Consider the following 12,783-nt stretch of genomic DNA (forward strand, 5'->3'; position numbering starts at 1 on the left):
GTGCAGCTGGTTGGCATGGCTCGTGTGATTGCGTAGCGGGTCGCGTAATCGGTAGCAACGGCAGCCCACTTGTTTCCTGAAGTGGATGTTGGAAAGGGACCGAGAAGGTCCAAACCAACTCTGAAGAAGGGCTCCGGTGGGATGTCGATAGGCTGAAGATACCCAGCAGGAAGTCCCGACGACTTCTGACAACTTCGCAGTTGTAACAACTTGATGAGGGCTAGTTGGTTCATAATTGGAACAAAGAGTTCAGGAACAGCACCCTTAAAGGGGAACTCCGGTGCATTTTCGACCATATTGAGATAATGCCGTTTTCAAATAGTATTAACAGTCTTGTAACAGCAAGGGTAGCTCATTTTGCTGAGATGACTAGTCAATAATTTTAAATAAGCAATAAACGATGAGTCGAAACCGAAACAGGGAGCTAAGCTGCTCCGTGCTAGGTATGCGATGACGTCACGAAGTGTGCTACACGCCATCACGGCTGGCCAGGTGATAAACACAGCACACGCGCTTCTTCTATCACGCGAAAAGCAAGCTGGCGATGCCATCCGACGCGGAATCAAGCTGTGCCTGCCCGTCTCAACTTACCAGTGACGAGTTCAGCGATGATTGCGGCTATACTATATGAGCGCGGAAGCATCGCCTTTTGACTTCTACCCGCCGGCGCGTGAAGCAGCTCACGTGCCCCGCATCGATCTCCTCGTTGCTCAGTATTGTGCGTGCTTACTGTAAGACCCGATGTCCATGACGACTAAGACGCTATGACGCTAACAAAGCCGAACTTTGCTCGCGTCGTCGCCGCCTCGTAGAAGAAAGCGCACGCTGCAACCGTCTGCTGGGCGAGGCGGGGTCGGAAAAGAGTAGGCACGTTACGTCACATACATAGGGTGGCCCGCTTTAACAGGCGTGATTCCGGAATTGCCTACCAAATTTAAAATTCGTTTTCTAAAAAACTAAGTGACTTACGGTTGTATAATTTGGCACATATCATGAGGGTACCAAAGAGAACATATGTTAAAAGTTTAATTGAAGTCGGTGAATATCGAAAAATCCCCGGAGTTCCCCTTTAAAGAGCTGTTACTTTCCTAAAGAACGATACACTTCAAGCGATACAGGCAGGCAAGGACGGTGGCTTCGTCGTCTTGCCCGAAACCTTAATGAAAGAAAAATCCAGAAACGCCGTTTCAAAGAATTTTAAAGAAATTTCTTTCGAACTGAAGAAACAAAAGAAAGCCGCCCTGAAGCTATTCAAGGATTTGCACCTGAACTCGTTGAGGCAGCTTGTCAACACTGGACATGCCGAGAAGACATCATGGCGGTGACATCTAGGGAATTTTCTGCAGACTCATCTAAAAAAGCCGCCGATAATGAACCCTTCCCTCGTAGGAAGCTCCGAAGAAGTTATTTTGGCAAATAACGAAGCTCAAGGGATTGATCAAACTGCATTTTTAATAGATATCGAGGACTTGTATTATTCGGTGCCGCATGTTGGTCTTATGTCAGCTGTGCGGGGTTTTGGAGAAGTGAATTTTCAGAATTCTGTCGGGCTTAGCAGCAACAACTTTTTAACGCTTTTAGAATTTTATCTTAATTCAACGGCAACCGGAATATGCATAGGTTTAGCCATAGCTCCTATTTTGTGCGACACATTTTTATCATCTCTTGACCATGTAATCGCAGCCAAGTTAGTAACACGCCTGTGACACAAGTGTTCAGGTACGTAGGCGATTCCTTAATTGTTATTAAGGGCAGCGATTGCTTCCACTTACATCACCAAGTCGATAACATACTAGACATTTTAATCAAATCGTTGGGAAGAGAAGTTCACGCACGAATTGCCGATCAGTAACCGAATTCAATTTCTTGACATCAACCTGTGTTTTTCATCGAGTAAGCATGTATGCTGGGCCTATATATCGAAGAAAACATGCATGTAAGCATGTATGCTGGGCCTATATCGAAGAAAACCTTGATGCCTTATGACAGCGCACAGACCAAATTGATTAAGAGGGGCATAGCCACCACGTGTATTAAGGCAGCATTAAGTAAGTCTTGTGAGCATGATTGTGAGCGTAGCCTGATGAATCAGCTAGCACGGTTACGAAACGCAAGCTTTCCCCATTCTCTCATCACATCCGTGTGCGAAACAATCCTGCAGAGAACAAAAACAAAACCAGGGAACAAAAAAACAGGCAAGACAAGAGACCAATGCACGTAGTTCAGTACTTGCGCAAGTTGTCACGCAAGTTTAAGAAAGCATCAAATAGACAATGTTAACTTGCTTTTCAATGCCCCTTGCAAGCTGTCCTCGATATGTGCACGCGCATGAAACCAAAAAAACAGCCCCCCCCCCCCCCGCATGCGCCACTAATCACAAAACTCGCTTCAGTGAATGCACAGTAATGTGGTATATCTGATTTCCATGAGCTGTGGGAAAGTTTATATAGGTCAAACAGGACAATGTTTCAACGATCGTGCACGTCAGCACTGCAATAACGTAAAAAATGGATATGGCAGTCATTTAGTTGACCATTGTAGGAAGTGCGCATGTGTTCCCATGTTTGAAAGAACGAAATTTATAGGAAAAGGAAAGTCTAAGAAGGAAATAGAAAGTTTAGAGGCCTTTTGGATTCATAATGAAGGTGACAATTGTATCAATTCACCCTCTCTTCTGCTATCAGAGAAAGAAATAAACTTCTTAAAATAAAGATTGTGAGTGGGATTAGGGAGTGTGATGTGCGCATTTTTATTCTGAAAATAAATAAAAAGCTGCTTTTTTAAAATAAACATTCACTTGGCAGTCAGAGCTTGTCCGGTGGTCTTCGTTCCTTTGTTGTCCTTGTTCCTTTCGCGCTGTTACTTTCTTTGTTTTAAACTTCGCAGGCGTTGACATAACGCCACACAGAGCGTGCAAGGCCAGGCCAGTAGAAGTGGCGGCGCACACTGTCATACGTGCGAGACTCGCCAAGGTCGCCTGCGGTTGGGGCGTCATGAAGCTCGCAGAGGACTGTGGAGCGCAGGTGCTTTGGTACGACCAGCAGTAGATCGGGGTCGGTGGGTGACAAATTACGCCGATATAAGGCGTTATCATTGAAACATGCGTACAGAGGCATCGTGCGGGGAGGATTGTATCTGTTGTATTATTCCACTTATATATCAGATCCGAACGCTCCTCGTCGCCGAGGCAAAGCAACTGGGAGAGGGAAAATATGCAGCCGATGGAGTCAGTGCTCGTAGAGTCCCAGTCAGCCACAGGGTAGCATGATAAGCAATTCACATCTTGGTGCAGTTTTCCACCCTTGTACACTACCGTGTAGTTATACTCCTGCAAGCGAAGTGCCCAGTGAGCGAGACAACCTGTGGGATCTTTCGAAGAGGCGAGCCAACAAAGGGCATGGTGGTCGGTGAGCACTGTGAACGGTCGGCCGCATAAGTAAGGGCGAAATTTCGCAACTGCATGCCCACACCAGAGCGAGTCATTCACGCTGCGTGATTGAATAATTTCACTCCTAAGTCGACAGCAGCCTGCTGGCATAAGCTGTCACGTGATTCTGCCCACGTTGTTGCTGGGCCAACACAGCGCCGATTCCGTAACCACTGGCGTCAGTGCGGACTTCGGTTGGTGCTGAAGGGTTGAAGTGGACCAGAACAGGGGAAGATGTGAGGAGTGTGACGAGCTTGGAGAAGGGTGCTGATTGTGAGGGACCCCAGTTAAAGACGTGTCTTGTTTGAGCAGATCCGTGAGAGGTCTAGCAATTTCAGCGAAGTCTTTGGCAAACAGCCGGAAGTAGCAGCAGAGCCCCACAAAGCTGCCAGCATCTTTGGCGGTTGTTGGTACAAGGAAGTTCTTCACGGCTCGAACCTTTTACGTATCAGGCTGTACACCGAAAGCAAGGATCGTAATGCGGTGGCCGCCGAACCGGCACTTGGACAAATTCAGCTTAAGTCCGGCGAGACGGAACACTTCAAGAATTGCTGAGAGTCTCGCAAGGTGAGTTTTGAACCTGGGCGAAATCACAGTCACGTCTTCTAAATAACATGGACACCTATACCACTTGAATCCGTGAAGCAGGGAGTGCATCATTCATTCGAATGTGGCTGGGGCATACATAGGCTGATAGACATGACCTTGAACTGGTAGAGGCTATCAGGTGTTACAAAGGCCGTCTTCTCTCGGTCCACGGGACACTCGGTAGGGGCGGCGGTGAACAGGGTTGGCATACAGGGGCGTAGCCAAGGGGGGGGGGGTGGCTGAAATCTCCCGAAATTTTTCAGTTTTGCTTGCGGATATATACACGCACACATACAAACGCACACACGAACATACATAAAGTATGGTTGAACCCCCCCCCCCCCCCCGAAAAAAATTTCTGGCTACGCCCCTGTTGGCATCACCTGTGTGTATGCGATGCTAGACAATGGACGTCTGCCCTAAAGGCCGGCCACTGAAATCAAAAATGTCCTGGTAGGACCCGAGAACTCGTTGGAGGGCTTCATGTGTTCAGGTCTTCCACAAGCGGCGATCATGTTTAAAATTTGACGGCTGCCACGACGAGCGGCGATGCGTGGGTCAACGAGAGGGACGGCTTAAAGGTGACGACAATGGGAAGGTGCGGCCATAGTCCTCAGAGGCGGTAAATGCTGAAGAATCAGTGCGGGTCAGACAGCGGCGATTAATTGTGCGGAAGGGACCGTTGTAAGCGGGATACGGGCTTGAAAGAGTAGAGGGCCACTGGCTGCGACAGTAACGAGCAATGTAGCCTGCACGACCACAGCAGAAACGGATCGGCTTATCATCTGCTGTTCGCCATTCAGACGGGTTCTTGGAACGAGAAGGGTACTGACGACGGTGTGTTGTCTCTAAGAGGCTATGGAGGCATCAGTATGTTCATGGCACATACAGTGGAAAACAGACCCATGTTAGTGAATTCCTGGCTGACAACGGCCTGGATCAAGGAGACAGCAGGGGCCGGTGTTTCGGACAACGTCGGTTGATTGGCAGCCGGGCACACAGCCTCGAGTTCGCGTCGGATGATGTGCGTCACATCTTCAGTTGTGGACGGCTGAGAAGGGGTTCGTTCGCAACACGGACAAAAGAAAGAAGTCAGGACACCACAAACGCCGTCTAACAACTGAAGACATTTGTGCCGCTGTGCAGAGGAAGAACGAGTGAGTAAAAGACAAAAAGCGGGCCGATATTTGTTTCGTAAAACACACCAACAAATTCATTGTTCGCCGTACAAGTGTGGTGTATAAGGTCCTTTTCAGCTGCGGCCGCTTCTACGTAGGACAGACGGGCCGATGCATTAACCAGAGATCGTTGGAACATAAAAGATCGCTAACAGGAGGCTCACCTTCTAATCTATCTTTATATTGTCGAGAATGTAAGTGCACGCCAAAATTCGATGAATGCGCAGTGTTGTACCGGCATAGAAATGAAGAAACGCGCCTGCGATGGAGGCGAAAATGTTTGAGGCCCGTGTACTTAGCTTTAGGTGCACGTTAAAGAACCCCAGGTGGTCGAAATTTCCGGAGCCCTCCACTACGGCGTCTCTCATAATCATATCGTGGTTTTCGGACGTTAAACCCCAGATATTATTATATTATTAAAAAACGCGCCTGATGATTGAAGCATGGCATATCGAGAATAGTGGTAGTGCATGCGTTAGCCACCCGTCGATTAACTTGCATAAAGATGAAATCAAATGCCTTAACAGTTATCTTCCACGTAGCCCCCACGCGTGCCGGATTGATAGGTTCGCCTGTTGCATGGGCATGCGCAGATAATTTTTCGTGCCTTCTTTCTTTTCCGGCGTTGTGCGTCTCTTCAGTTAGTCGGCGTTTGTGGTGTCCTGGCTTCTTTCTTGTGTTTGCACGCCCTGTCTTTTTAGAATGAATACTTACCAACTAGCTCATCTCTGTTATTCTAAGCTTCATTTCTAGTACTCGGACCCCTTTTCCATGTACTCCTAGTTATATGAACAATCCGGCTTCCTTGGCTTCTTTAACTGCTATTTGCATGTTGCGTGCTAGGACTTTTTCATGGTTTTCTAAGAATAGAGTTTGTCCAGTTGAAGTTCAACTTTTGTGCGGCTTTCTGCAACCGTCTACCAGACATGCCAGGAGGATATGTGCCATATTGACCGCGGAATCATGGCGTCAAGTGAGATTTTACCAGGAATGCCTCAAGCTCCATTCTCGACTTCGCGTGAGGATCGCCGCCAGAAGCAGATGTACGCCGACTGGATGAGGGTAGCTAAGCAGCATGCGGAATTCATATGGAGGGTAAAACTTCGAGAACTTCAACCATGTAAGAGGAAGATTATTTCTACTGTTGCACCGCAAGATAACTTGCTAGTCCTTGGAGGAGCTGTCTTAGATGATAGTCACTGCAAAGCCCTAGCCTTAGGTCTTAAATACTGTTTTAAGCCGAACCGGAAACCAATAGACGTTTTAAGTTTGCCGCGTACAATCACTAGACTCGTTCCTGAAGAAGAGCGCTCCCACTGCATTTCAGGCTGCTTTGCCAGTATCAATGGTTTTAATATGCACCTCAAGTGCCCTGATCCTTTCCGGCCTTTGGTTAATTACTGTGTCGAGAAGAAACTCAGGCCAGTGATTTCAGATAAGGAAGGGTATTTTGCAGGGCTTGCAAAGATACTTTGAAATTGTATCGCGATACGATACAAGATACTCGGGCAAGAAGTATTTGAGATACAGATACAAGATACTAGCGCTGTAATTGTATCCGATACGATACTTCCCAATTGTATCTTAAGATACTTCGATACATTTGCAAATTTGCTATTATAGATCGATAACATGAAACAGCAAAGACCTATGTACAAAAGTGTTTCCTTGAAAATTTCTTAATGCGACCAACTCTGTATAATTTTATTGAAATGCCTGTTTGTATCTCGAAAGTTCTATCCTTCTTGCTCAAAGTATACTAGTTTCATTCCGAAACAACTTATTCAGATTTGTTTGGCTGTTTAACATGACAGCTCTTTGTACGCTGCGCTGTCAGCGGTTTTTGCTTGACACTTTTGTAATTGATGGGCGTCGCTGCTCTACATGGCGATCAGCTAGCGGGTTGGGATCTATTTGCAAGAACACCATTAAGAAGCCTCCGCACGATGTCGCGATTGCCGCTGTGCAGTCTTACCTTGTCCATAAGCGTATTACCGTTTTCGCAATACCGCATCACCCGACAGGTGTAGAGCAGCAACGCTGGTAGGGATATTTTTTGTGATGCATCGTGTGAAGATGATAACTACAGAGTCAGCGCTCAAAATTCATTAAGCACATAAAACTGCAATGAGTCTTCATATTCTACTTATCAGCTGGCGTAAAGCGTCCGTCAGCCACATATTCACTAACGTGCAATCTTGTACCATTTCTCCTCCGAGAGGAGTTGTGCCACCCAGAAACGTCTCAGACGTATAGTATATCGACACAAAGCGTCGCAGTATAACACTGCTATTCGCACTATTGCCAATTCTAGCTCTGCTACCTGCTGATTTCTAAAAGTAAAGAAAAAAATACGGTGACCGAAACAAGGAAAACGAATATAAGTGAAATAGCAAGGCAGTTCCCTATTAAACAATCAAAGTGAATAAGTATACACGTTGTTTCACGTAAGCAGAACCAACTATTTCTAAAAGGAAGTGGTTGACCGCGACTGAATGAAACCGACGGCATATGGTCTACCGTCACGTGGCGCTCGTTGTAGTATTTTTATGTTGCGCTTCATTCGTTAATTAACTAAGGGCAATTATGCAACATTTTCAATATTCCCTTTAGGGCCAAGTGCTCTTCGTCACGTAATAGAGAGCATTTAAAAACGACCGATAAGCTTTTTTTGGCGACGTACAGGCTTCTTAGTGAATCAAATCAAACCACATGACTGCGCTCATGCGCTACCGTACGGCAGCGCTCTCAAACGTGCTTCCACCCAGGGTGTCGGAACGAAATGTTTTTCGTTTCGGTTTTAGTTTCGTTCCACCGCAAAAAGTTCCGTTCCGTTTCTGTTCGGGAACGAAAAAAAATTGTTCCGTAACGGTTCGTAACGGTTTCTTTATGGAAAAATTTGAAGTTAAGGTAATCATAACGAACATTGGATTTGTGATGCAGATACTATTTGCATGGTCAGCATGTTTGAACGAATGGTGGTGTTTTAATATTGTTTATGCTTAAATGTGTTATTGCTAAAATGACGACGTAGCGTATTTTTATGCTGACTAAAGTAGTATTCAAGAAGACTAAGCAGTTTTGCCACGCGTCTGGAGCGGTTGTGAGTATGGAGAAAAATAAGATTTGGTTAATGAGGAATAAGACCCTCTAGATCTGCTGGTATTAGTTGGAACAGTGCACCGCTCGGACACCTTGTGCCTTTGTATCGAATACGGAGCACTGGGCCGCACTGCTCGTCAGCACTCACGCTTGTCAAGCGCTCCTCGCAAGCATAGAAGCACTAGCGTGGCACTGTGGTGGAAGACCCGACTGCCACGCAGAGGGCGCGGGTTGAAATGCCATCCGATCCTAGAAATTTGTGTCTCATTTATTTTTTTTATATCACGCGATAGCGGTCACGGACACCGGCGGCGGCGGACAACTATGGCGCCAAAATCAGTTGTGATCTCATAACAGCTTTCGCTGTAACAAACTTCATCGCCGACAATGCCCTCTCTACGCTGGCCTGCGTGACAGGCGCGCAAAAATCCACTTGCGTTAATATAAACATCTCTGGTTACCACTGTTTTTGTTTTTCGCACAATTTCAACATATCTTTGCTTCGGAATTCCTGCCGGAGGTACGCGCTAATGCCGTACTCTGAGATATGTTCACATTGCACGAGCTCAGTAGCTCCGGATAGTGAAGTTCTCTCGTGAACCGAAATACGATTGAAAAAATTTTGTTTTCACTCCGGAACGAAATAATAGATAAAGTTTTGGTTACGTTATCGTTCCGGTCCAAAATATCGTTTTTTTTTTCGTTTTTCGTTTTCGTTCCGTTCCGACACCCTGCTTCCACCGAAACAACCGGCGCGCGAACCGTCAGCCTATCGCTTCCCAGGGACGATGGCGTTTACTTGCCATGTGCGGCAGTCTGAAATGCGGACGCACTGTGGAGCCGATGCTTGGAGCAGCGGCCGCTCATTTTGCCGCGGTCCACTCGCCGGTTGTTGCACTCGATGCACGTTTGAGAGCACTATAGTACGGTAGCGCTCGAAGCTAGTAAGGTGGTAATATTTCTCCGGCTTTTTTCAAACGCCGGAAAAAGCCACTACGTAGCATGTACAACTGGGTTGGAAAGAAACGTGAAGAGCGCTGCGGGCTGTTTTCCTCACGCTGCGACCCTGGTGACAATAAAAAGATGCTGGAATGGTTCTTGATTGTATCATGGAAGATTCTGTTGGCTTTTTATTACCATCCAGGCTGCAATCGCTTGAAAAAGAATGCGAAACCGTGGGAAATGTAGATGCCACACTATTCGAGTTTCTTTCCATTAAATCGTAAGCAGAACTTATGTTAAGGTATGCTCTAGGCACGCTCAGATTATTCTACCTTTGTCCTCATCATCGCCTTTATATAACAGTAAATTCACATGGAATTTACATACGTGAATAGTAGCAATGACGCAGGCAGTTAAAAAATAGAAATAAAGCAGAGAAGGAATTTAGGAACAGGTAACAAAAGATACATTACAGTAAATAGACGGGCGAAAGCTATACAGAAGCCCAGGTAATGGGGGGATGCAAACGGAGGACAGCAAAGAGAGCACAGTGATAACGCTCAAATTATCATTGAAAGAACTTCTAGGATAATTTAGCTGGAAGAACAAAGTTACAGTACGCCGAGATATCTTCTGTTAAATAAATGCTCGTTCTATTGCATCTAGCATCGACAACGGGGGTGTGACGGTTGTTATTATCTCATTTGTATATAAGTGAATGCCATCGTATGTAATTGAAGCTTACATCCACGAGATATCGCAAATCGCTCAAGTGTGAAAGCAGCGAGATGTAAAGCAACCCCATTATTGCATTCTTGAGACTGCAAACGAAGCACAACGCGAGAAAAACATCGATAACGACATTATAGCGGCATCAGAATTTGAGCGGAAGACGCCACGCGCATTGGTGTACGCAACACAATCGTGGATATGAACAAATGTCATAACACTGACCCAACTAAAAAGAAAGTAAACGAGAAAACAAAAGGTGGGATGCGCGTAGACTTTCGCGCGCTACTTTTTTGTTGAGATGGCCCGAGTGCCATCACGTGACTGCTCCGCCAATTGGGACGCGTAGACCTAATAGCGTGTGCTCGCTGAAGCACTCTGGTGGAAAAATAAAAGAATGTACTGTCGTCTAGTTTTATTCTGGTGGCTTAGTGGTAGCAGTATCAGCTTGAGAAGCGGAGTTCAGCCGACGTTTATTCTTTCGCTCGGTGGTATTTCTATAGCAGTATCTTGTAGCTTAAGATACTCGATACATTATTGAATGTATCGGAAATACAGGTACAGATACTCGTTTTGCGGGACGTATCGCGATACAGATACAAGATACCCAAAGAGTATCTAAGATAGTATCTAAGATACATGTATCTTCGATACTGCCCAGCACTGGTATTTTGTATTATGCCGGATAGTTTGTTCTCAGAAGAAGCATTAACAGCCATAGAAAAGAATTTGAGGACGGTAAAACTTTAGCCATCGGTAGTTAGGCAACGTGCTGTCGACCTTTTGTTAAGATATAATCTTGAGAGAATAGCTTGTAATGTCAAGAAGGCTAAATCACTTACTTTAGAATTGTTTTTTTCAGCCAAAACACATAAGAACGAGATTCCGTTTCGAGCAATCGTTTCAGAGCAAGGCACCTGGCAAGTCGCTGTATCTAGTTATTTGCAGAACTGCTTAACCTCTTTGAGTTTCTCAGACCGTTTTCGTATGCGTAATCATCAGGCGTTAGTTCAGTTCCTCTTAGAGGAGAACCCCGGCTGTTGTAAAGCTTTTAGTATGGATATTGAAGACCTGTATTATTCTTTTCCGCATAAGGACTTGTTAAAATGTGTTAATGAATGTATTAACGAACAAGGGCACCAGACGGTTTTCACCGATAAATGTGGTGTTTCTACCGGTGCATTTCTAGAAATCCTTTCCATGTATTTAAAGTCGACGCTGGTAGGTTGGAAGGAAGGCGTTTATGTGCAGAAGTCAGGGATATGTATTGGTTCTAAGGTTTCTCCGGTTCCTAGTGATTTATACCTTAGCAAGATTGACGATCTTTTTGAAGGCGCCTTAGGTAATTCGGTTGTTAAGGTTTTTCGTTATGTGGACGATTACTTGATTTTTTGCAGTGGTGAGGACTTTGAAAAGGTGGTAACCTCAGTAAGCGAGAAAGATGATTGATCCCTCCGTCATAGGAATCGGAATAACACGAAAGTAAAGCGTGCCCTTACAGAAGTAACTGAATGTTTACTGTACATTGATGTAAAAGAGGTTGTATAATGTATATTGATGTCTGGCAGCTATAGCACTGTTTAACGTGGATGCACCCACTTTGATGATTGGTGGTACATCTCCATTCCGAAGACTAACGTCCATGTTAAATGATTACACAAAACCTTGTGGTAGCTGTAGTAGTTAACGGTGAAAGCTTAATCAGAGAACGAGGTGTGATAGCCAGAAGAGCGCCGCATATTGGACGCAGAACTTGTTCGCCATCCCGCGGCGTGTTAAAATCTAATTCAACACCACGGGTGGACTAGAAGGAAACGCAAAGCGCGTCGTGCCGCCCCCGGGCCGCGATTTCTCTCGGGGCGAGCGCGTGAGCGGGGAACGTGGTGTAACAGCCAAGTGAGGCAGGCGCGCGTCGCAGAGCTATTTTTGGTTTGGATTAGCGTGATGCTATGAGCCAGGCCGACGCTTTTACGACGCTTGGGCTAAGATCGCCACGTCGCGGTGTGTTAAGGCATTGCCAAAATTGAACTTCTATTGAAAACGCGCCGAATGGGACGGACGTGTAAAGCGTTGCAGGTGTTAATCGGGGAGGCCACAGTAATGGCGAATTACTTTACTTAACCGCTCGCAGGGGGCAATGCCACCCCGCCGACCGGGAGAGTGGTAGATATAAAAGACGCGTTTGTATAGCATCTAGAATCTGTGACCGTGGCGCAGTTGATAGCTTGCCCGGCATCTGTGGTTGCGGACCGAGTGGTCGGGGGTTCGATGCCCGTTGACGGAACTTTTTTTCTTTGCCATCTGATCGCGTAAATTTTTTCGACGTCATTTCCGTGACGGAAATACGTCACTGAAGTCTTGGTGGACCCCGGCATAAAACTCTTTCGTGTTAACATTTGAAATAAATGGAGGAGGCCTGAGCATTACGAAAGAGGTGCCTCAGAATAACGCGAGAAAGTTTTGGAAAACTGTAACAGATATTAACGACAGTGAAATTGTGCTTGTTGACTCACACGGCCTTCCCGTGTCTTTCGGGAAAGGTGCAACAGATTGGAGCAAAAATTTTGTCCGCAACCTTTCTGCATCCTCTACTTCTATTACCGTCTCTTTGTGAATGCGCAGTTATCCATCAATATCTGCTATTGTCACTCAACCTCATGGCATTGTACAGTTAATTGCATCACTCCGAGTGTCCTCTGCTTCTGGTGTTGACAATATGAACGCAAGATTTCTTGAAAAAACTAAACGTACCTCATCTCGTTTCTTGTACAAAATATTGCAACAGTCTTTGAATGGTGTGGTGCCACGCGCTTGGAA

At 45.9% G+C, this 12,783-nt stretch overlaps 1 protein-coding gene across 4 annotated transcripts in view; it reads left to right on the forward strand.

The window, feature by feature from the left end:
- Positions 1–12,783, forward strand: part of LOC119395605 (UBX domain-containing protein 6) — a 407,364-nt gene that overhangs the window by 183,133 nt on the left and 211,448 nt on the right. The gene's annotated exons all lie outside the window — the stretch shown is intronic.

The sequence above is a fragment of the Rhipicephalus sanguineus genome, chromosome 6 (assembly GCF_013339695.2).
Source record: "Rhipicephalus sanguineus isolate Rsan-2018 chromosome 6, BIME_Rsan_1.4, whole genome shotgun sequence".
Classification (NCBI taxonomy): Eukaryota; Metazoa; Arthropoda; class Arachnida; order Ixodida; family Ixodidae; genus Rhipicephalus; species Rhipicephalus sanguineus.